Genomic DNA, 24,620 nt, shown 5'->3' on the forward strand with positions numbered 1-24,620 from the left:
AGTGTGGAAACAGGCCCTTCGACTCAACAACTCTCCAAAGAGTAACTCACCCAGACCCAATTCCCTACCCTATTACTCTACATTTCCCCTAACCTACACATCCCTGGACGCTATGAGCAACTTAACGTGGCCAATTCACCTAATCTGCACATTGCGGAAGGAAACCAGAATAACGGGAGGAAACACACACAGATGCGGGAAAAATGTGCAAATTCCACACAGACAGTTGCCCAAAGCTGGAATCAAACCCAGGTCCCTGACACTGTGAGGGACGCTGAGCTAACCATTAAGCCACCGTGCCGCCCCAATCTCCAAAGGAAATATGCAGTGTTAGAAGCACTCAATACATCTGGTGGCATTTATGAGAGACAGAGAGGCAGGGATCAGTGACTTATCAACAAAGCTTGTGAAGATCATGAACATGAAGTGTGGAAGCAAATTACTGCTGGTGCTGGAACCTGTACTGAAAACAACAAATGCTGATCACAGCTAGTCAGGCAGCATTCATGGAGAGACATTGCTCTGTCTCCATGGCTGATACCTGAGCCCCTGTGATCTCCAGCATTTGTTGTTTTCATCTGAGGTGTAACTCTGTATACAAAAGGAAATACCAGTAAAATTTGTAAGTGATACATACTGGTTAGACTTGTCTTTTGTATCTCAGGTCAGTGCTCCAGTTGTGACCAGTACATTCATTTCGAAGAATTACTATTTTATTTTACTGGATTTTCCCTCTACAGATGCTGCCTCGACTGCTGATTATTTCCAGCATTTTCTGCTTATATTTTAGATTTCCAGAATCTGCATTATTTTGCGCTTCTTATTACATACTCAGTGTGGGATATTTGTGAATGCAGCTAGTGCTTTGCCCTTATCGGGCTTTGCTGTTTACTGGTTCCCTGGTCATGAGGGTGGTTTTCCTGGTGGTGGAAATATTGAATAAAATTATTTGAAGAATGGTGTCTTCACTGCATTTCTGCATTTACACATACCCAACTTAGGTGAGAAAAATAAGCACTACTGCCAATTAGAAAATAATGTATATAAACTGAGGATGTAGAAAAAGCTAGTTTCACCTTAAAATGGGAAAATATTTCGTTATCAACTGCAAAATGCTACCTTTCTCTTAACAAAGCCCACTTTTGTGATAGAAGTGCACAGTTTTGCAAGTGAAATGATTGGTTCTAAATTAATGGATGATTGTGTCACTCTTTAGCTTGTAAGTAAAACCAAGAGATATGTGCTAGTGGAAAATGTCAATATTAGCTCAAGGCATTCTTATCTGTACATGGGATAATTGTCTACCATGCTTTCAAGGTTCCTGTTTTTTTGGATGCTACAGTCCAGGCATTACATTGGGCTAGTTTTGAAGAAGTAGAAGGTTCATAGTATAACTGACCAAGTTGAGTGTAATTACTTGACAGCAAATGGTTGTAAAGCGTTTCAATCTGAAACCTGAGCTTTCAATGGACTTTATAAATGAAGTATAACAGCCAAGAGGTTTTGCTAAGCCCTATAAAAATCTGTTCCAATGCATTATAACATTGTGTCCTGATTATGGGTTAATGAGAATGAGTTGGGGCTATCATGAGGCCCAGAAACAGGACAAATGCCAGGGTCCATTATTTTTCTCCCCAGCCTTGGTGTACACGTCACCTGATTTTCCAATGGCACCATGAAATCTTTGCATCCACCTGAGAAGACAGGCTGAGTCTTTGTTTAATGTCTTATTTGAAAGACAATATAGCCCAGGGTGAAACCCTCCTCTAATTTAATAATGATACAGTTTTAGCCTGGGTTATATGCTCAAGTATCATAATTTGCATCTTCAGCCTGTGACCTTCTATCTGTGAAACTTGTGTGTTACCACGGGGGATTGGTAAAATGTGTCTAAATTAAAGTGAATAATTTGTTAGTGCACAGATTTAATCAGATAATGGCATTTTTATGACATTGTTATGCAAACATCATACATCAAGGATTCAATACTTACAGGTGGTCCAGTTAGAGCAAGGAAGAAACCTGGAACAGAAAACCCAAGCATATGGAGTTCACATAATTTTGCAGCTATTAATAATAAGCTCTCTTGTACAATTTACTAAGGATTTTCTGCCTGTCAGGCACTAGTCCCTTTAGCATTTAAGGACATAGCTAGATACCAGTGCAGTGAAATTCCACCAACTGACAACATTCTTAGAGGACTAAACAAGACCAATGCAGAAAAGATGTTTCTTGAACTGTTTTAGGGATGAGTGTCAATAACTGTCTCAGAATAAGTATAGGCTCTTTAGGCCTGTGATAAGGAGGAATTTCTACAGTCAGAGGTGAGTGAGTGTGTGTAATACAGTGCCCAGTGGCCTGTACGAACCTACTCAATTAGTATATTCACAACACTGATCGATTGATTTCCAAAAGATGATGACCCCAAGGAATATATGGATAGAATGGGAAAATGGGTTTGAAATAGATGATCAGCCATTACCTTAGTAAATTGTACAAGATAGCTTATTATTAATAGCTGTAGAATTATGTGAAATCCATATGCTTGGGTTTTCTGTTCCAGGTTTCTTCCTTGCTCTATCTGGACACCCGTAAGCATTGAAGCCTTGATGTATGATGTTTGCATAACAATGTCATGGTTGAGTAAGGTTGTGGTACCTTAGCAACTTCAAACTCTGCCTCATTGCTTGATTAGATTAGACTTACAGTGTGGAAACAGGCCCTTCGGCCCAACAAGTCCACACCGACCCGCCGAAGCGAAACCCACCCATACCCCTACATTTACCCCTTACCTAACACTACGGGCAATTTAACATGGCCAATTCACCTGACCCGCACATCTTTGGACTGTGGGAGGAAACCGGAGCACCCGGAGGAAACCCACGCTGACACGGGGAGAACATGCAAACTCCACACAGTCAGTCGCCTGAGTCGGGAACTGAACCTGGGTCTCAGGCGCTGTGAGGCAGCAGTGCTAACCACTGTGCCACCGTGCCGCCCACAAGCCACCGTGCCGCCCACTGCCACCGTGCCGCCCTGATTCTCATGGCTCAGCTTATTTTATTCACATAAAAACAAATCTTTTCTCTCTTTGCCTCTCCAACAAATTTGACTTGACCATTTATCCATTTTAAGACATTATATCACACTTCTTATTGTGCTGGACCTAACCTTCACCATCCCTGTTACCTGTCTTGCCTTCTGCAATTTCTCCTTCCAACCATGACCTGTATTCTTGATCATTGATTCCCCTCTCGATTATAATCTCTTCCCCCAGAACATACAGACACCCGAAATTACTCTTCCCTGTGATCTCTCTCTGTGTCCTTATCTGTTTTCTGGCAAATAGGAATGTAGGAGCAGGAGTGGATTAATTCTGATATGCTCAGGCTTTGTGCAGTAAATAAATTGTATTTATTGCCAGTCATTTAATATAAAACTGTAGAACAGTGGTATGAGCAATACTTCATTAATTAATGTAGATTAAAGCTTGCTGTTTAAACTGACTTAAGCTTGAATCACTCAGAAGTTACTGATGCAGGACAAACTTTTTGCTGTCACTGTAACCAGGATAAACTCACTAACAGGAACATAGAGGACAGGACATAATTGAAGGAGGCAACCCTCGAGTTGGGTGGATATGGTAGAGTCAGTGATCATGGAGCTGGAAGCTGGTGAATATTTTGTGCTAGGAAGAAACACACATGCTTCCCTTGGCTCACAAGCAATGCTGTAAATATTAACATGCCTGAGGGCTGTTATCTCAACCATTCCACTATCATACCTCCAGTAAAACCAGAAGCAAACCATCCACACCAGGCTGGGGTTAGAATTACCATTTCATATTTAAAATTTTAACTTCTCACCAAACCTAAACTTATTTATGCTCATTGGTCAAATTTAAATACACAAATAACACGACAGGCAGCAATGTAAATTAATCACCTATAAGATCGCAAGACCATACTTTCAACTGGAAGCATTCAAACTTTGTGTGGGATATATTATAATCACTGGACTTCTGTACTGCATGCTCTCTTCAACAAATGCTTACTGTGATTTTGGTGAATTTATATTTGTAAATGTAGAAATTTGTCGGGTTTACCATGGGATAAATAACCTCAATAAATCACTCATTATAGAATTCCTACAGTGTGGAAACAGGCTCTTCGGCCCAAGAAGTCCACACCAACCACCTGAACGGTAACCCACACAGACCCATTCCCCCTGTGCTATATTTACCCTTGACTAATGCACACATCCTTGGACACTATGGGCAATTTAGCACAGTCAATTCACATAACGTGCACATCTTTGGACTATGGGAGGAAACCCACGCAGACATGGGGAGAAAGTGCAAATTCAACACAGACAGTCACCCGAGGCTGGAATCAAACCCGAGTCCCTGGCTAAACACTGAGCCACCTTCACGTAGTGCAAAAGTGTAATCACTAGTGGTTTCTATATGTTCTAATATTAAAACAATGACACTGAAAAATGCATGAAAATGCTGTTTCTTTCTAGTCCAAGTTTTAAACAAATGCAAAACAACAGAAACACAAACAGTTTCATTTCTCAATAAATCATGAAGTGTCATCCACCATTAAACTGATTTATGGAAAAGGCTAAATAGTATATTCATGCTCAATCTGCCTATGACTCGCATAGCCTTTCTTCATCTATGTGGTTAGCCATGTATTATTTTTCATTTATCTCTGTGAATAGAGCTTTTTTTTTCATGCTGTAGCAACAGCTCTGCACATTTGTACTGTTAAAATGTTAGATTCTGTATCAAAATATTTGTTAGTAACAACACTGATTTTTCTTGTTCTTGTACATGTATACATGATTATGCCACAGATTATTTGCAGATGATCAATGTAAATTTGAAAGCAGCATTTTCCACATTGTTACGATGGACTGTTGTTAAATAGATGGATTTTCTTGAGGGCATTTATGCACAATTTTGTTTCCACATGCCTTTTCCAAAACATTACACCAGCATAAATCAGCAATTTGTGCTTGAATTATTTGCATCTAGTATTTCTTGGTGGTAATTTGACTGAAAACATATCGCCTACATGAGTGGTTTTGAACATCTTGCTGGTATCTCACACCAATATGGCATGTTTGATCTTGTCTATCAGTGAAACTATAGCATTAATGTTAAATAGAGAAATGGAAGAGTGTGTGCAGGACCCCAGTAGCAATTACACATCCTGCTTCTTGAATACTTAGGCCCGGTAACATTTAAAGTATTTCCTGAATATGACTTTCTGGACTCTTGCCAACATTCTGCTAGCTTCACAGCCCAATGAACTTCAGAAAAGGAAATCTGGCTTCAACTTGAGAATGTCCTTTGATTGTCAGTGTGAGGAGGAGAGGCAGAGCAGGTCAGGCAGCATCCGAGAAGCAGGAAAAATCTGCAGTCCTCACTTTTGCCTACTGGGAGGAGGAGATCCAGAGCAAACTCAAAATACAATTAAGAACGTTCAGGATCTTTGATTTGATTTGATTTATTACTGTCACTTCTACTGACACAGTGAAAAATGTTGTATTAAGTGCTTTACTGGCAGGTCAACAGGATAACAGAATAGAGTATGGGACACAATGTTACAGCTGCTGACAAGGTACAGAGAGAAATTAACAGTGACATTAAAAAGGTCCATTCAAAAGTCTGATAATAGCAGAGAAGAAGCTGTTCTTGATTCTAGAATCTTGGATCTCGAAGAGGTTTAAAGGCAGAGGCACTATTTGAGACTTACCCTGACATCTTTATGTCAGGGAAAGTTCCCAGTCAGCTACAAGTTCCCAATCTGATGGTAACAGCACACATGGGTCACCGATACAATCTTTAAAATGTGAACTGAGATTGTTTTATTCATTTTCTGGATCAGTGGTGCTGGAAGAACACAGCAGTTCAGGCAGTATTCAAAGTGCAACAAAATCGACATTTTGGGCAAAAGCCCTTCATCAGGAATAAAGGCAGAGAGGCTGAAGCATGGAGAGATAAGCTAGAGGAGGGTGGGGGTGGGGAGAAAGTAGCATAGAGTACAATGGGTGAGTGGGGGAGGGGATGAAGGTGATAGGTCAGGGAAGAGAGGGTGGAGTGGATAGGTGGAAAAGGAGCTGGGCAGGTCGGACAAGTCCGGACAAGTCATGGGGACAGTGCTGAGCTGGAAGTTTGGAACTAGGGTGAGATTGGGGAAGGGGAAATGAGGAAAGTGTTGAAGTTCACATTGATGCCCTGGGGTTGAAGTGTTCCGAGGCGGAAGATGAGGCGTTCTTCCTCCAGGCATCTGGTGGTGAGGGAACGGCGGTGAAGGAGGCCCAGGACCTCCATGTCCTCGGCAGAGTGGGAGGGGGAGTTGAAATGTTGGGCCATGGGGCGGTGTGTTTGATTGATGCGGGTGTCTTGGAGATGTTCCCTAAAGCGCTCTGCTAGGAGGCGCCCAGTCTCCCCAATGAAGAACATTGGGAGCAACGGATACAATAAATGATATTAGTAGATGTGCAGGTAAACTTTTGATGGATGTGGAAGGCTCCTTTACGGCCTTGGATAGAGGTGAGGGAGGAGGTGTGGGCACAGGTTTTACAGTTCCTGCGGTGGCAGGGGAAAGTGCCAGGATGGGAGGGTGGGTTGTAGGGGGGCTTGTTGTTTTATTCATTACTTATCTATGTTATGAAATATTGAAAATGTAATCAATTACAGACTGGATTTTACAGTCAGCAGTGAAGTGAAGCTACCCAAGTTAATATTGTAAAAAACTGATGACTTCTGTGACATAGTCTTTACCTTTCCTAATGTAATGGAACTCTTTTATCAAATCAAGAGGATCTTCAGAAATCCAGCAACAGTCATGTCTTCAAACAGGGAAATCAGCCAATCACATTGCAGAATTCTCATAGACAGTAAATCAGAAAGAAAAACAGACTTAATTTTTTGTATGTCGTACAGAGTGAAAAAATAGAATGACAGAAATATGTTAGTTATTCAAATGTCATAAATAAGGTTTATTTATTTAAAATAAATTCTTATTGCATTAAATTATGGGGAATGTTTGAACAGTTGGTCTTCTAGGGCTAAAGAGATTGTTCAGTCATAATGATAACTAGAAGTTCTGTTAAGAACGCTGTTGCACCTTATTAACAAGGTACCACTTTTCAAGGGTTTTTGCCAATAATATCAGTAATTGAAAGTAAGTCTCATAAATTTAGAGATTGCAAAGATTGCCACTTGCAAGAAATTCAAAAGCAACTCATGTGGAGGGATATGGATTCATTTACTGCAACTAATTGGATTTCCATGTTTAAATATGTATGTAGAGATGAAAAATGTGTTGCTTGAAAAGCGCAGCAGGACAGGCAGCATCCAAGGAGCAGGAGAATCGACGTTTCGGGCATAAGCCCTTCTTCAGGAATGATGAAGGTGTGCCAAGAAGGCTAAGGTAAAAGGTAGGGAGGAGGGACTTGCGGGAGGGGTGTTGGGTAGGGTGGAAGGAGGTTAAGGTGAGGGTGATAGGCCGGAGAGGGGGAGGGGGCGGCGAGGTCAGGAAGAAGATTGCAGGTCAAGAAGGCGGTGCTGAGTCCAAGGGGTGGGACTGAGAAAAGGTAGGGGGAGGGGAAATGAAGAAGCCGGAGAATTCTGAGTTAATCCCTTGTAGTTGGAGAGTTCCTAGGCGGAAGCTGAGGCGCTCTTCTTCCAGCCGTCATGTTGCTATCGTCTGGCGATGGAGGAGGCCAAGGACCTGCATGTCCTTGGTGGAGTGGGAGGGGAAGTTAAAGTGTTCAGCCACGGGGTGGTTGGGTTGGTTGGTGCAGGTGTCCCAGAGGTGTTCTCTGAAACGTTCCGCAAGTAGGCGGCCTGTCTCCCCAATGTAGAGGAGGCCACATCGGGTGCAGCGGATGCAGTAAATGATGTGTGTGGAGGTGCAGGTGAATTTGTGATGGATATGGAAGAATCCCTTGGGGCCTTGGAGGGAAGTGAGGGGGGAGGTAAGTTTTGCACTTCTTGCGGTTGCAGGGGAAGGTGCCGGGAGTGGAGGTTGGGTTGGTGGGGAGTGTGGACCTGACGAGGGAGTCGCGGAGGGAGTGGTCTTTCCAGAATGCTGATAGGGGAGGGGAGGGAAATATATGTCTGGTGGTGGGGTCTGTTTGGAGGTGGCGGAAATGATGAAGGATGGTACGATGTATCTGGAGGTTGGTGGGTTGTTCGGTATTAGAATTGGTCCTCCTGGGAGCAGATGCAGCAGAGGCGAAGGAATTGAGAATATGGTGTGACGTTTTTACAGGGGGCAGGGTGGGAGGAGGTGTAATCTAGGTCGCTGTGGGAGTCGGTTGGTTTATAGTAAATTTCCGTGTTGAGTAGGTCACCCGAGATAGAAATGGAGAGGTCTAGGAAGGGGAGGCAGGAGTCTGAGACGGTCCAGGTAAATTTGAGGTCAGGGTGAAAGGTGTTAGTAAAGTGGATGAACTGTTCAACCTCCTCGTGGAAGCACGAGGTAGCGCTGATACAGTCATCAATATGGCGGAGGAAACGGTCGGGGGTGGTGCCAGTGTAGCTGCGGAAGACAGCCCCCAATGCCTTATCTTCACCATAGACATCCAGTCCCTATACACCTCCATCTCCCATCACAAAGACTTCAAAGCCCTCCTCCGCTTCTTCCTTTCCCGCCGGCCCAACCAGGGCCCTTCCACTGACACCCTCCTTCGACTGACTGAACTGGTCCTCACTCTGAACAACTTCTCTTTCCAATCCTCCCACTTCCTCCAAACCAAAGGAGTGGCCATGGGCACCCGCATGGGTCCCAGCTATGCCTGCCTCTTTGTCAGATATGTGGAACAGTCCATCCTCCGCAGCTACACTGGAACCACCCCTCACCTTTTCCTCCTATACATCGCTGACTGTATCGGCACTACATTGCAGTAATGAGCTTTTCCATGAAATGCATCCCCCAGTCTGTTTCTATGTTCCCTGGGACCCCAAATCTTAGAATAACATCCCACAGGAGACACTTCACCACTGTCAGGGCATCACCTTTTTGGTGAAGAATGCCTCTACCCATTTTGAAAATGTGTCTACAATAACTAGGACATATTTGTATCCCAGTTTAGGTGGTATCTGGCGGCGGTGTTACATTGGGATGTGTTGTGGTCCCTGTGTCCTGCTGCAAGCCCTTCTGGGGCTCGGTGACGGCTAATGCAGCCGCCTCCTCCAGCAGCAGGTCTGATTCCAGACGTGCTAGGGGCAGCTTGAAGTACTGCGGGGCATAGGGCGGCGGGGCCATGACTGGGGGTTGTGGGGGGTGCAGTTTAGAGGGGGTTCTGGTGGCCATCTTTAACATTAGGGGTCTGGCGCTGCTTTGCAACTTCCCTGAGTTTGCCCAGACACTGCAGCATGTAGGTAGTGTCCCAGGAGGGGTCCACATTCCCTCCCAGAATGGCCATGGTCCAATAGTCCATTTTTTCAAATTTAAAAGACCCTTCCCCCACAAATGGCCAATTTCCATGGGATCAGGTGTACAGGTCCCCAGTGAAAGGGATGGCGTAGCGGCGCTCCCTGTTTCCTTGAGCACTGTGTCTGCAGGGTCCCCAGATGTTACAAGAGGATCTCCTACCTTTGCCTTGAAGGTAACATATTTACCGTGCCTCTGAAGCAGCTTTTTCTCCCAAGATTGGCGGCTGTGACCTGTTGGCCCCATGCAGTGGGGTAGTGATGCGCCCATGGGTGGCACCTCCCAGCAGAGGGTGAACTTTTGTGCTCCCAAGCTGTAAAACGGCTTCTGAGTTGAGCTTGCAGGCTGTGAATGCGGCTTTCGAGGAATTCAGTGAATGTACCTGCCTTCAGACAGCCCAGCTTCCAGTCACCGCGAGTTAGAGAAACAATCGAGCACAGGACAAGTTCATCACCGACCGCTATGTAAACAATCTCTTAGCCATAGTATCAAAAAGTCTACAAACACAAACCAGAGACTGTGAAATTGACCAGAGGAATGCTCGGAAAACCATTCAGGCATTCAATGATAGACTACAGACAAAACTTACAATCCACAACCTAAACAATTGAAAACTACAGGCATGGAGAACAAACCACAAGACAAACAAACAGACCAGCAGCTGCTACCCTTGTCAACTTCCCCAATCTTTTGATCTTTTAAGTGATAATTTAATGGGCAGTCTTTCCTTCTGTCTCCCCAGGAACCCCCTGCTGGTCAGTCTTTCTCATGGCTGGATCAGACCCTCGGCCTGTGCTCTAGCTCAAGTCGGGTCATGTGCCTACTGAAATGGGTGCAATTTTGGGAGTTCACCGGCCTGCTTCGCTTGAGCAGGGAAAACAGCTCAATGTCGAAATGCTGCCACAATAGATCAGAATTGTGGCTACTCCCCAGATATCCAACCCATTGTAGGTATGACCTGCTAGGGCAGAGCTAGCCGTCAGGACCAAATTGGGCACAATCTGAAAAGTCAGGTTCGCTTTCCCCGTTGATAGAAAGGGCCTGCCAACTAACGCCAAACTGTCGGAGAAATTCAGCCCAATGAATCAGAGACCACAAACAAGGATCATGGTGAAATTGACAAGCGGTTTATTAAATATCATGGAAGAGAAAGTGACCAGGCTGAAACAGAACAGATTCTCTGCACAAGTGGCCAGAATTCTCTTCCCTGAACGGAAGGAGCAGGAAGGCTTTATAGGGGTACACCACCAAGGTGATAATTGTAAAGCAGTTACAGTACAATGGTGAAAATTGTAAAGCAATTAAAACAAGAATAAACTGAATGGAAATTAATCAAGTGTCCGGCAGCAACAATTCATTTGTAATTGACACAGGAAATTCCAGCCATCTCCGTCAGTGGGTGAAAATGTCTTCTAGAGGATTCCTCATTGTATTTCCCGAGCACGTGAATATGTGCAAATGTCCCTTCTCCTGGCATCCAAGTCTGTCCATTGTGTTCATCCTGTGAGTGAAGTCTCCCAAGGCCTCTCGGTTTGCTTCTTTGTTTATGCTGTATCAGTTTCAATGGGAAATGTGCCTGTCCTTAGGGTATTGGGACAGTGCTAATCGTATCATCCTTTGTCATTTCTGCCACCTCCAAACAGATCCCACTACCAAGGATATATTTCCCTTCCCTCCCCTATCAGCATTCTGGAAAGACCACTCCCTCCGTGAAACCCTCGTCAGGTCCACACACCCCACCAACCCAACCTCCACTCCCGTCACCTTCCTCTGCAACCGCAAGAAATGCAAAACTTGCACCCACACCTCCCCCCTTACTTCCCTCCAAGGCCCCAAGGGATCCTTCCATATCCATCACAAATTCACCTGCACCTCCATACACGTCATTTACTGCATCCGCTGCACCCGATATGGCCTCCTCTACATTGGGGAGACAGGCTGCCTACTTGCGGAACGTTTCAGAGAACACCGCTGGGACACCCGCACCAACCAACCCAACCACCCCGTGGCTGAACACTTTAACTCTCCCTCCCACTCCACCAAGGACATGCAGGTCCTTGGCCTCCTCCATCGCCAGACCATAGCAACACGACGCCTGGAGGAAGAGCGCCTCATCTTCCGCCTAGGAACCCTCCAATCACAAGAGATGAATGCAGATTTCTCCAGCTTCCTCACTTCCCCTACCCCCACCTTGTCTCAGTCCCACCTTTTCTGAGTCCTCGGACTCAGCATAGCCTTCTTGACCTGCAATCTTCTTCCTGACCTCTCCGTCCCCACCCCCTCTCCCTCACCCTCACCCTCACCTTAACCTCCTTCCATTTATCGCATTCCCAACACCCCTCCCCCAAGTTCCTCCTCCCTACCTTTTATCTTAGCCTTCTTGGCACACCTTCCTCATTCCTGAAGAAGAACTTATGCCCGAAACGTCGATTCTCCTGCTCCTCGGCTGCTGCCTGACCTGCTGTGCTTTTCCAGCAACACATTTTTCATCTCTGGACTCCAGCATCTGCAGTCCTCACTTTCTCCTAAATATGCATGTACCCTATAGCTAGCTGTCAGTAGAAACATATGGCAGATATGCCATTGAAAAAACTAAAAAAATCAAGACCTGTATAAGACATTTTCAAGTTGTAACTTTTAATTCTCTCAGATGCAGTTATTGTTTTGTGAGCTAAATCATAGAAATGGAACAACTTGCAAATTTCCTTGGATCTCTCTAATTATGTCATCCTTTCCTCAATGGGTTCTTCCTGCTGGAGGTGAGTACTTCTTTGATCCTGTCTTTAGTAGACTGCAGAAAAATAAACGGACGTTTCCTCTTCCTCTGCGAAAAAGATACAACATAACGTATGATGGAGTTGAAAGAAGCAGAAAATAATTTTTGATTATTTAGTGAATAACACCTCAAAATTATAAAAGAAACTTGTTTCAACTGACATATTTATTTGAAATACAGGTTGTAATATATGGGAAAATGGTTTTGTATTAGTATGTTACTGGACTAATCATCCAGACATTATAAACCGATAATCCCAAAATGGTATCAATAAAAATCCCAAATTATTAACTAACATCCTTTGGGAAAGGAAAACAACACTTCTGAATCTCATGTGGCCTGTATGGTGTACAAAGCAAAATAAAGCATAGCTGTACAGGAAGGGGCAACAACACATTTTTTGAACAATTATACTTGTGCGGTAAATTCTGGCCTTGCCACAATGCATATAATTTAAAAATTAATTAATTGGTTTGATTACTACATGGAGACAGATGAAAGAGCAGAAGATGTTTTATGGTTTTTAAAAATCACCAAAGTAGGGCAAAGTGCAATTATGTGTTTGTGACAATTGTTTGTTAACAGTTATACACGCACAATCATTTTGCAGACTTCAAGTGTTCTACGTGAACCGATTCGCACAGACAGGAATTGCCAGTAGATTTTCCTCTTGGAATGGAGCAGGATTGGAAAATTAAGTAGAGATCACTCAGAGCAGAAGTAGCTGTTAGAAAAGGAGGGGGGTAGGCAGAAAGGAACTGTATCTGTAGAGGATGTTTATGGACCAATTCTCTTATCTGAAGCTCAGCAATGGTACTAACAGTGCTGCCCCAGCAGCTGCAGATGTCTGTGCTTCAGTAATGAGGTCCTCATTGAAATCTGTCAACTGTTGCAACCATAACTCTAAGCTTAGAGCAGGATATGGACAGCATTTTCAATGTTTGCCATCAATTGCTGCATAAAGGAGAATGCTGAAACTGTTTAATGTTACGACACAGTAGTGAACCCTTCTGCTAATTAAACCAAACACCCAAAAAAAAACTCACCTCACCTCGTAATCTGGAAAGGTATGAGTGACAGAGAACACTCAAATTCTATTATTTATAAAAAATTCAATTTGTTCTTTAACTCTAAAAGTGAGCATTAAACAACAACTATTTCACAACTCTAAGCCTCCTTTCTCTTAACTACTTATTGTCTGCCTTCAACTCTATAACAATCTCTTGTTCCAGTAAACATAGATTAAAATTACATCGACTGATTTTCAAAACCACACAGTTGCTATAATCATTGATGTCTACCTTCCTCTTGCTGTAGATCTCTCTGGGCTGTCTTTGATCTTTTGCTGCAAAGCTGTTTCATATGAAAAAGATACCTTTGATCGAGAGTGTGTTGCTGGTAGTTACTCTGATGATGGCAGTTGGTCTCGCTCTAACTGTTCAAAATGCCTGCTTCGTTATACTCCTAACATTGGATCATCTCATTGAATTTATTATTTTTGCCAACCTTGAATCAAACTTGATTGGGTTTTAGTATACTGGGGCACAATTTTAACCAATTGGCTAAATTCAAATGGTTGTCAAAACAGCAACCAAAACTCAGGTATTTGTTTCACTGCCAAATATTACATATTTTCAATTTTCCAGTACACTCAGATAGCTAGTCAGTCACATGACAGGTGCCTGTAAGCTCTCAGTGCAAAACAGCTTTCACTCTTTCTTAAAGGTACAGTACACACCTTCAACTTCATAACACTAAGCAGATGGAAATAACATAATTTAATTTCTTCATTTTGAAGGCTTGCATGCTCCACACAGTGTAATGTGCTGCTGACTGCACGCCACTCCATTGCAAGTTTTCTATGTCAACTCTCCAATGCATTGGAATCACTGTGTCAACTGCACATCAACCACCTCAGCAAATCAGGTGGCGCTGATGACAAGGACAGTCCACTGACAATATGGATGACAACTCTGTATAACTCACCCATGAGAGTACAGTGTGCATTCTTTAAGGGCTGTGCTGCAATATGAAACATAATAGAGCACCACTGACTTGGAGACAGTAAGGACTACAGATGTTAGAAGTCAGAGTCAATAGATGTGAAGCTGGAAAGCAGAATAGGTCCAGGGAGCAAGAAAGTTAACATTTCGGCCTGAAACCTTGACTTTCTGTTCCTCAGATGCTGTTTGACCTGCTGTGCTCCTCCAGCTTCACATCTATTGACACCACTGACATGCTGCACTTATGATCCTGCTACCCAGACAGATCTGATACAGCGCTGCAGTACTCATTTGAGTGGGCCTCATAATTTTTGAAAGTATGTTGCATGTTTGCATTCATGAGAAAACTGTCCTTTCTACATACCAGTAACCACCAAACAGTTAAGACATGGGGAAGAGAAGGAAAAGGAAGAATAGAGGCAGGGACAACCTATTTCCACCAAGGCTGAATGGGAAGAACTAAACTAATCCCAGGGTAATGCCAGTAACTTCAACCACAATTTCCTAATAAGCATCTGTCCCAATTTCTTTTCCTTCCCTCTGTTACTGACACTCACATTATTGTCAGGATCAGAACGCAAAAATATAAACTAACACACAGTACCATATGTATCAAATAAATCATGCCATGTTCTTAAACAAACATAAACTAACAATCTTTCAGAATGATTTTAATTTCTAGCAGTGCCACCCCAGTGGCTGCAGCATGATGATTAGACCACCTCTGTATTTTAATGTGGGTGGCTGCAGGTGGTCTTGTGCAATGAATGTGAACAGCTTCGACTCTGGAAGATCCAGCTTCAGTCCATGCCATGTCTGCATGGGCAGCAGCAATCTGTTCAATTGGCTGATGGGCATCAGCAAGGACAGTGGCAGTGATCTGAGGATGATTGATGCCATCCTGAAAGAGGCAGCAGGTATACATATGTTCTCTGCAGAGTCACTGCCACTTGCCTGGTAGGCATCTCAGTAATCCCAAATACCCTTTGAAGAACAGATTGCTGATCCACTGTGACACCACTTTGAACACTAGGTCTCATGGGTTGATGGCAGCAGCATGAGCTTTCAATGCAATATTCAAACTTCTGGTGGAAGGTGTTTGATCTGTAATTTAGGCTGAGACATTGGCCAATGTCTGTGCTGGAAAGGCTAGGCTCTCATCTTAAAACAATTCCCTGTGCCAAATTGTTGCTAGACTGTTCCATGCTCCTTGACAATGAATGCCGATGTTCCAGCATAATGCACAATTTCATCGATCATGGCCTTCTCCTGTGGCCTGGTCATTTCAAGTCCACGATTAGTTTTCTGCACAAGAACTCACCTGCCATTTCATCCTCTGACAAGCTGGCACCTCAGCTATCCTTGCTAATTCCCTTAAAGCATTACACATGTACACCGCTGTTTCATGATGTGCTGCTGTTGTTGCTATGCCAAGATGAGGGGGATGCAAAATGTAAGAAGAAGAAGACACCATCATCCTCAATATTTTTAATGTCACCATTGGCATTAGCAATGAACCTTCCAATAAAGCTAAGTATTATCCTACCTGTTGTATGAAGTAATCACTCTGAACAGGTTATTATTCATGTGATGCTGACTTCACACATTCTAATGATGTCATACCCAGATTGGAGACAAGGACTTCTACTCTAGCTTTTGGCGAGAATATGTGTATCTTTACCATTGCTCCAGGATCCCAGGAACTGCCCTTGACCAAGTTTATATGAAGGCTTTGCAGTCGTGCAATAGACCGTATTGTTATCTAAAAACTCTCTGGTGCTGTGTTCTTTACCACTAATCAGGATTGGAAACACAAAATGCTGGAAATCTCAGCGGGTTAGGAAGCATCCATGGAGAGAGAATAAGCCAGCATTTCAAATCTACATGACTCTTCATTAGCAGAGCTCTGACAAAGAGTCATCTCGACTCAAAATGTTAGCTTACGCTCTCTCCATGGATGCTGCCTGACCCATTGTGACATCCAGCATTTTTTGTTTACAGTTCAGATTCGAGCATCTGTAATAATTTGCTCCTATCATTAATCAGTAAATCAGCTGAAGACTCATAATTTCAAAAAAGGAATGATGGCAGTGAACTACCTCAAAGCCTTTACTCAGTAAGGCTTATTGGTAAATAAAACAAGATGTCAGTGGGGATATTTGGGAAACTACCATATAGTTTACGTGGTGTGGATCTGATCCCACCATAAGGAGAAAAAAGCCAGATGATCTAGGTTAAGAAGTAAACTTCCAGAAGGTATGTCCACCACTTTAAGCGCATTAACACTTCAAAATGGCATAATCAGTCATATTGTGACCTGAAAAGTGATTCATGACAAGGAGAGACAGCAGCAACCATGGAAGCAGTGAAAAAGACACCCCCAGAATTACAAAGGCAAAACCTTATTCAGAAAATGGTAAGAGGTGCTGGAAGAACTCCGGATCAGAGTTGATGATCTGGAATCTGAGCTTCAAACACTGCGGCACATCCGGGAGGGGGAGAGTTACCTGGACGCATTGTTTCAGGAGGCAGTCACACCTGGGGGATTAAGTAATTCACATTTAGTTAGCGATCAGGGACATCAGAATGTGACTGTAAGTGAGGTAGGTAGGGGGAACCTGAGTTCAGGAGTGCAGGAGCCTCAGCCCTTGACCTTGTCCAACAGGTATGAGATTCTCGCTCCCTATACAGATGAGGAAAAGGGCTCTGGATAGGATGAGCCAGCTGACCACGGCACCATGGTGCAGAAGGCCATTCAAGAGGGGGGAGCAAAAAGACAAGTAGTTGTTATAGGGGATTCTATAATTAGGGGGACAGATAGTATCCTTTGCAAGCCGGATTGGGAGTCTCGCATAGTGTGTTGCCTGCCCGGTGCCAGGGTGCGGGACATCTCCAACCGGCTTGAAAGGATATTGGAGCGGGAGGGGGAGGATCCAGTTGTTGTGGTCCACGTTGGTATTAACAACATAGGCAAAACTAGGATGGAGGACCTGTTTGGGGATTATCAAGCACTAGGAAGGAAATTGAAGTACAGGTCCTCAAGGGTCATAATCTCCAGATTACTGCCTGAGCCACGTGCCAATTGGCACAGGGATAAGAAAATTAGGGAAGTAAACACGTGGCTAAGGGATTGGTGTGGGAAAGAGGGATTCCACTTCATGGGGCATTGGCATCAGTTTTGGTACTGGGGTGATCTGTACCGTTGGGACGGTCTCCACCTGAACTGATCAGGTACCAATGTTCTAGTGAAGAGGATAATTAGGGTGGTCAGTAGGACTTTAAACTTCTGAGTTGGGGGGAAGGGAAAGTGAAAGCAGCAGGGAGTATGGAGTTAAATGGAAAGATAAGCAACAGGATAGCATATGTGAAGGCGGATTTAAACTCAAGGCAGACTGGGAATGCAGCAAAAAGGAAGGATAACTTAGGACATCTTATGACTTCCAATATCTCTAATGATAAAGTTAGAATTAAGGCACTTTACTGGAATGCTCATAGCATTCGTAACAAAGCAGATGAACTCATGGCACAAATCATTGTGAATGATTATGATGTGGTAGGCATCACAGAGATATGGTTACAGGGGAGTCATGGGGCTGAGTTTAGAATGGTTGCCATTACAAACAGAAATTGCTAGAAAAGCTAAAAGGTCTTAATTGATAAATCTCCTGGCCCTGATGGGATACATCCTAGAGTTCTGAGGGAGGTGGCTGAGGAAATAGCGAAGGCATTGGTTGAGATCTTTCAAACGTCACTGGAGTCAGGGAAAGTCCCGGATGATTGGAAGATTGCTGCTGTAACCCCCTTGTTCAAGAAAGGATCTAGACAAAAGATGGAAAATTATAGGCCAATTAGCCCAACCTCGGTTGTTAGTAAAATTCTAGAATCCATCATTAAGGATGAGGTTTCTAAATTCTTGGAAGAGCAGAGTCGTATTAGAACAAGTCAACATGGATTTAGTAAAGGGAGGTCATGCCTGACAAACCTGTTGGAATTTGTTGAAGAGGTGACAAGTATGTTAGACCAGGGAAACCCAGTGGATGTGGTCTATCTAGACTTACAAAAGGCCTTTGACAAGGTGCCACACGGGAGGCTGCTGAGCAAGGTGAGGGCCCATGGTGTTCAAGGTGAGCTCCTGGTATGGATTGAGGATTGGCTGTCTGACAGAAGGCAGAGAGTTGGGATAAAAGGTTCTTTTTTGGAATGGCAGCCAGTGACAAGTGGTGTCCCACAGGGTTCAGTGTTGGGGCTGCAGCTGTTCACATTATATATTAATGATCTGGATGAAGGGACTAGGGGAATTGCAGTGAAGTTTGCCGATGATACGAAGTTAGATGGACAGGCAGGTTGTACTGAGGAAGTGGGGAGGCTGCAGAAGGATCTAGACAGTTTGGGAGAGTGGTCCAGGAAATGGCTGATGGAATTCAATGTGAGCAAATGTGAGGTCTTGCACTTTGGAAAAAAGAATACAAGCATGGACTACTTTCTAAATGGTGAGAAAATTCGTAAAGCCAAAGTACAAAGGGATATTGGAGTGCTAGTCAAGGATTCTCTAAAGGTAAACATGCAGGTTGAGTCCAGGATTAAGAAAGTGAATGCAATGTTGTCGTTTATCTCAAGAGGATTGGCATATAAAAGCACCGTTATGCTACTGAGACTTTATAAAGCTTTATTTAGGCCCCATTTGGAGTACTGAGTCCAGTTTTGGTCCCCACACCTCAGCAAGGACATACTGGCACTGGAGCGTGTCCAGTGGAGATTCACACGGATGATCCCTGGAATGGTAGGTCTATCATACGAGGAACAACTGAGGATCCTGGGATTGTATTCATTGGAGTTTAGAAGATTAAGGGGAGATCTAATAGAAACTTACAAGATAATACATGGCTTGGAAAGAGTGGACGCTAGGAAATTGTTTCTGTTAGGCGAGGAGATTAGGACCTGTGGGCACAGCCTTAGAATTAGAGGGGGTAAATTCAGAACAGAAATGCGGAGACATTTCTTCAGCCAGAGAGTGGTGGGCCTGCGGAATTCATTGCTGCAGAGTGCAATGGAGGCCGGGACGCTAAATGCCTTCAAGGCAGAGATTGGTAAATTATTGATGTCACAAGGAATTAAGGGCTACGGGGAGAATGCGGGTAAGTGGAGTTGAAATGCCTATCAGCCATGATTGAATGGCGGAATGGACTCAATGGGCCGAATGGCCTTACTTCCACTCCTATGTCTTATGGTCTTATGGTATTCAGATAAGAATACGGGCTTGGAATAGAAAGAAAGAATCGGGCGTTCTTTGAAAATTTGGGGGCCTTAGTGAAGAAAGAATAACTGAGGCTCAGATACTGAAGTTAGGGAGCCCAAAGAGAATAGGGGTATCTCTTCATGAAAAGAAAAAAGGGAAGAGAAGAGAGTAATAAGGAAGTTTAAATCTCACTTCTCACAAGATGCATTGCCACCATTTACATTAGGTTCAGTGAGGGGCAGCTGCAAATAATGGTGCAAGGGTCAGAACAGAGATTTAGGTCAGGCCTAGTGAATCAGGAAACTATCCAATTGTATTTGACGCTGAGAACTTTGATTGTCATAAAAGGTGAGAAGACCCTAGCAAAGACAGGAAATCCATAACACAGGTGAGTTACAAAGAAACAGAATTAAAAAGCCGATTTTAAAAAGTTGAAAGCAGTCAAGGTCTATAGGGCAGCTATATAAACAATTTAAAGGTCCAATGAAGAATTCATTCAGTTTTTCAGAAATACAGAGGTAAAAATCAAGGCAAATGAACAAATACTGAAACATTGTTAAAACAAACTCTGCAGTCAGTCAATTAAAATAGTTTTTATGAATATAAGAACATAAGCTTAAAGAACAAAAGATTACAAGCAATATTGAAATGATTCAAATTTAAACTATGTTTATCGTAATTAATCAGCACCTAGAGAAGAAATAGAAAAAAGAGAGATTCAAGGTCAGAAAATGAATCAAATCATATTTATGGAGGTACCTGAAAAATCAAACTAAGTTCAGAAGAAGGGTAGAATCAAACAGTTGCCGCTGGCAACCACCAGCCAGATCAACAACTTGAGGGGAATAAATTGCATGTATCTTGATGGGAGCCAGACCAATGTTTGCAGATTCAAGATGCAGTCAATAAGAAGAAACTACCCTGTTTAAGCATCTGGGATACTGCAAAAATGTGAGCACCCTTCCCAATTTGAAAGATATTGTTGAGTCATAAATCCCAGAATGTGATAAGGAAGAAAGTATTTGCATTGATAGAGCAACTGTCCTCCATGACAGACATTCCCGAGATTAAATAGTTCCCTCAGATAATGTTATGAGGAATTTACCTGAGTTAACAGAGGAGCATGCCTTTTCCAAAAAAAATTCAGGAGATTAACAGGGTTCCAGATAAGGCGTGATGGATCAATAACAACATTTACAAAGGACAATGTCCTCCACGAAGGATATCTGCATGCTAAAATGAACCTCTTGCAGAGAAATGAGTCACAAATCAGAACCAGGTCAACAATCCTCAAGCAAAAGGTCTATCATTCTTCCAAATATGAAGACACTATGTTCTAAATGAACTGTGAAATGTCAAGAGTGCCTGTTAATCACAGATTAGCTGATGAAGGGTGGGTGTCTGGGGGTGGAGGTCAGTGGAATGTTGTAGTGGTAAGTGTAATACGGATTATTTATGATTGTATAACAGGTTAAGTATAAAGATGAAAGGTTGAGCAGCAATGTTGTCTAAGATTTCAGTTCTGAAGGATTAATGTTTATATTACATTCAATCGACTCCTTTTACTCGTTTCACACACTCCGTGAGGATGAAATCAAAGAATTCTACCTCACGAACAAATGCATCTGTATTGTCCCCTACCGTCCTGGGAAGCACACCTGACTAAATGCAGATATATTGTTGCCAGCCTGTAGTAAATCCTCTTATTCTCTAAGAACAGTGCATCTTCTGTAAATACTCTAGGGTGGTAAATACTCAACCCTCATCACTAATCACTGAATAGGCTCAAGACAAGTCAAAGATAAAAGAGGATTGGTGGCAGCATGTCACCTCAAACAAATCTCACCCAGTAACATCAAGTGGGAGGGTAAAAATCCAGTGGTCATAGTTCACGTAGATACCAATGACGGATTAAACTAGGGCAGAAGTTCTGCTTAAGGGAATATGAACAGCTAGGAGCTAAAGTAAAGAGCAGAACAAAAACTTAATAATGTTTGGATTACTACCTGAGCCTCGAGCTAATTGGCACAGGGTCAATAAGATCAAGCAGGTAAATGCATGGCTCAAAGATTGGTGTGGGAGAAATGGGTTCAAATTCATTGGACATTTGCACCAGTACTGGGGAAGAAGGGACCTGATCCAATGGAAGGGTTTTCATCTGAACTGTGCTGGGACCACAGTCCTAGCGAATTGCATAACTAGGGGGATGGACAGGGCTTCAAACTGAATGGGGGGGGGGGGGGGGCGCAGTGGCTCAGTTATTGAGGAAATAAAAAAACTCAAATTAAAGGAGGGAGTAAGAGTGCAGAACTCAGGAGAGGTTGTTAAAATCTTCAGCACAGAAATAGGACGGAGTATCTGGGAAGGGTTGGTAATCAAACCTCAAGCACACTGGACAAAAAAATGACAACGAGAAGGGGGACAGTTAATACAGGACTGAAGGTGCTATATCTGAATGCACACAGTATAAAGAATAAGGTAAATGAGCTGGTGGCACAGATTGAAATTGGCAGGCATGATGTTCTGAGCATCACGGAGACATGACTGCAAAGGGATCAGGATTGGGAGCTGAATGTTCAAGGATATACATCCCATTGAAGAGGTAGGCAGGTGGGCAGAGGGTGTGGGGTTGCCTTATTATTAAGAAATTAAATTAAATCAATAGTGAGAAACAGACTAGGGCCAGAGGGTGTTGAATCTGTGTGGATAGAATTCAGGAACTACAAAGATTAAAAAAAATTGTTGGATTTATGTACAGGCCTCCAAACAGTAATCAGGAGCTAGGGCGCAAGCTACACCAGGAGATAGAAAAGATGAGTAGGAAAGGCAAAGTTACAGTGATCATGGGGGTATTCAATATGCAGGTGGACTGGGAAAATTAGGTTGGTAGTGGTTCACAAGGTAAGGAATTTGTGGAATGCCTATGAGATGGCTTTTTGGAGCAGCCTGTGGTGGAGCCCACTAGGGAACAGGCAATAATGGATTTAGTGTTTTGTAATGAGGCAGACTTGATAGCGAAGCTTAAGGTGAAGGGACCCTTAGGAAGCAGTGATCATAACATAATTGAATTTACTCTGCAATTTGAGAGACAGAAGATAGAATCTAAGGTAGCAGCATTACCACTGAATAAAGGCAACTACAGAGACATGAGGGAGAAGCTGGGTAGAATTGACTGGGAGAGAAGCCTAGCAGGTAGGGCAGTGGAACAGCAATGGCAGAAGCTTCTGGGAGTCATTCAGGAGACACAGCAAAGATTCATCCCTGCGAAAAAGAAGTATGGTACAGGGAGGATGCTGCAAACATGACTGACTTGGGAAGTGAGGAGTAGCATAAAATCAAAAGAGAAAGCATAAAAACAGCAAAGAACAGTGGAAAACCAGAGGATTGGGAAGCTCACAAAGACTAACAGAGGGCAACAAAAAAGATATAAGGAGAGAGAAGATTAACTGTGAGGGTAATCTCGCCAGTAATATAAAGGAAGACTGAAATACATAAGAGGCAAAAGAGAAGCAAAAGTGGACATTGGGCTGCTGGAAAATGACACTGGACAGATAGTAATGGGAATCAAGAAATTGCTCAGGAACTGAATACTTACTTTGCATTAGTCTTTATGTTGGAAGACATAACTAATTTCCCTAACATTAAGAGTAATGGGGCAGACCTGAATATGGTGGCCATCACCAAGGAGAAGCTGCTCGAAAAACTGAATGGCCTGAGGGTGGGCAAAATCACCTGGACCAAATGGACTACACCCCAGAGTTCTAAGGGAGACAGCTGAAGAGACAGTGGGGGCATTAATGGTAATCTTTTAGGAAACAACGGAATCAGGGAGGGTTCCAGAGGATTGGAAAATTGCTAATGTGACACTCTTGTTTGAAAAGGGAGTAAGACAGAAGATGGAAAATTACCAAGCAATTAGCCTAACCTCAGTCGTGGGTAAGATCCTGGAATCCAATAGACAATAGACAATAGATGCAGGAGGAGGCCATTCAGCCCTTCGAGCCTGCACCGCCATTCAATATGATCATGGCTGATCATTCCTAAGTAGTATCCTCTTCCTGCCTTATCTTCATAACCCTTGATTCCACTATCTTCGAGAGCTCTATCCAACTCTTTCTTAAATGAATCCAGAGAGTGGGCCTCCACTGCCCTCTGGGGCAGAGCATTCCACACAGCCACCACTCTCTGGGTGAAGAAGCTTCTCCTCATCTCTGTCCTAAAGGATGAACCTCTCTCCATCGTGAAGGATGAGATTACTGAATATTTGGAAGAGTATGGTAAAACAGGGCGGAGTCAGTATGGTTTCATTAAGGGGAGGTCATACCTGACAAATCTGCTCGAATTCTCTGAGGAAGTAATGAGCAGGGTGGACCAAGAAGAACAATAGATGTTATTTACCTGAACTTCAAGAATGCCTTTGACAAGGTGCTACACAGGAGGCTACTGAATAAGACAAGGGCCCATGGTGTCAGAGGCAAGGTGCTGATATGGATAGATGCTTGGCTGTCTGGCAGAAAGCAGAGAGTGGGGATAAAAGAATCCTGCTCAGGATGGCAGCTAGTAACAAGTGGTGTTCCACAAGACTCAATTTTGGCACCACAACTTTTCACTTTATACATTAATGATCTAGATGAAGGAACAAACGGCATTCTGGCTACGTGTACATGTGATTCAAAGATAGGTAGAGGGATAGATAACAATGAGGAGGCAGGGAATCTGCAGAAGGATTTGGACAGGTTAGGAGAGTGAACAAAGAAGTGGCAGATGGAGTACAGTGTGGGAAAGTGTGAGGTTATGCACCTTGGTAGGAAGAATAGAGGCATGAGCCATTTTCTAACTGGGGAGAAAATTCAGAAGTCTAAAATGCAAAGAGAGTTGGGAGTTCTAGCCCAGGATTCTCTCAAGGTAAACTTGCAGGTTGAGTCAGTCGTGAGGAAGGCAAATACAATGATGGCATTTATTTTGAGAGGACTTGAATCTAAAAGCAGGGATGCACTTCTGAGGGTCTATCAGGCTATGGTCAGAGCACATTTGGAGTAATGTGTGCAGTTTTGGGTCCCATATCTCTGAAAGGATGCACTGATCCTGGAATGTGTTCACAGGAGGTTCACAAGAATGGTCCCAGGAATGAAAAGCTTAATAAATGAAGA

The sequence above is a fragment of the Hemiscyllium ocellatum genome, chromosome 13 (assembly GCF_020745735.1).
Source record: "Hemiscyllium ocellatum isolate sHemOce1 chromosome 13, sHemOce1.pat.X.cur, whole genome shotgun sequence".
Lineage (NCBI taxonomy): Eukaryota > Metazoa > Chordata > Chondrichthyes > Orectolobiformes > Hemiscylliidae > Hemiscyllium > Hemiscyllium ocellatum.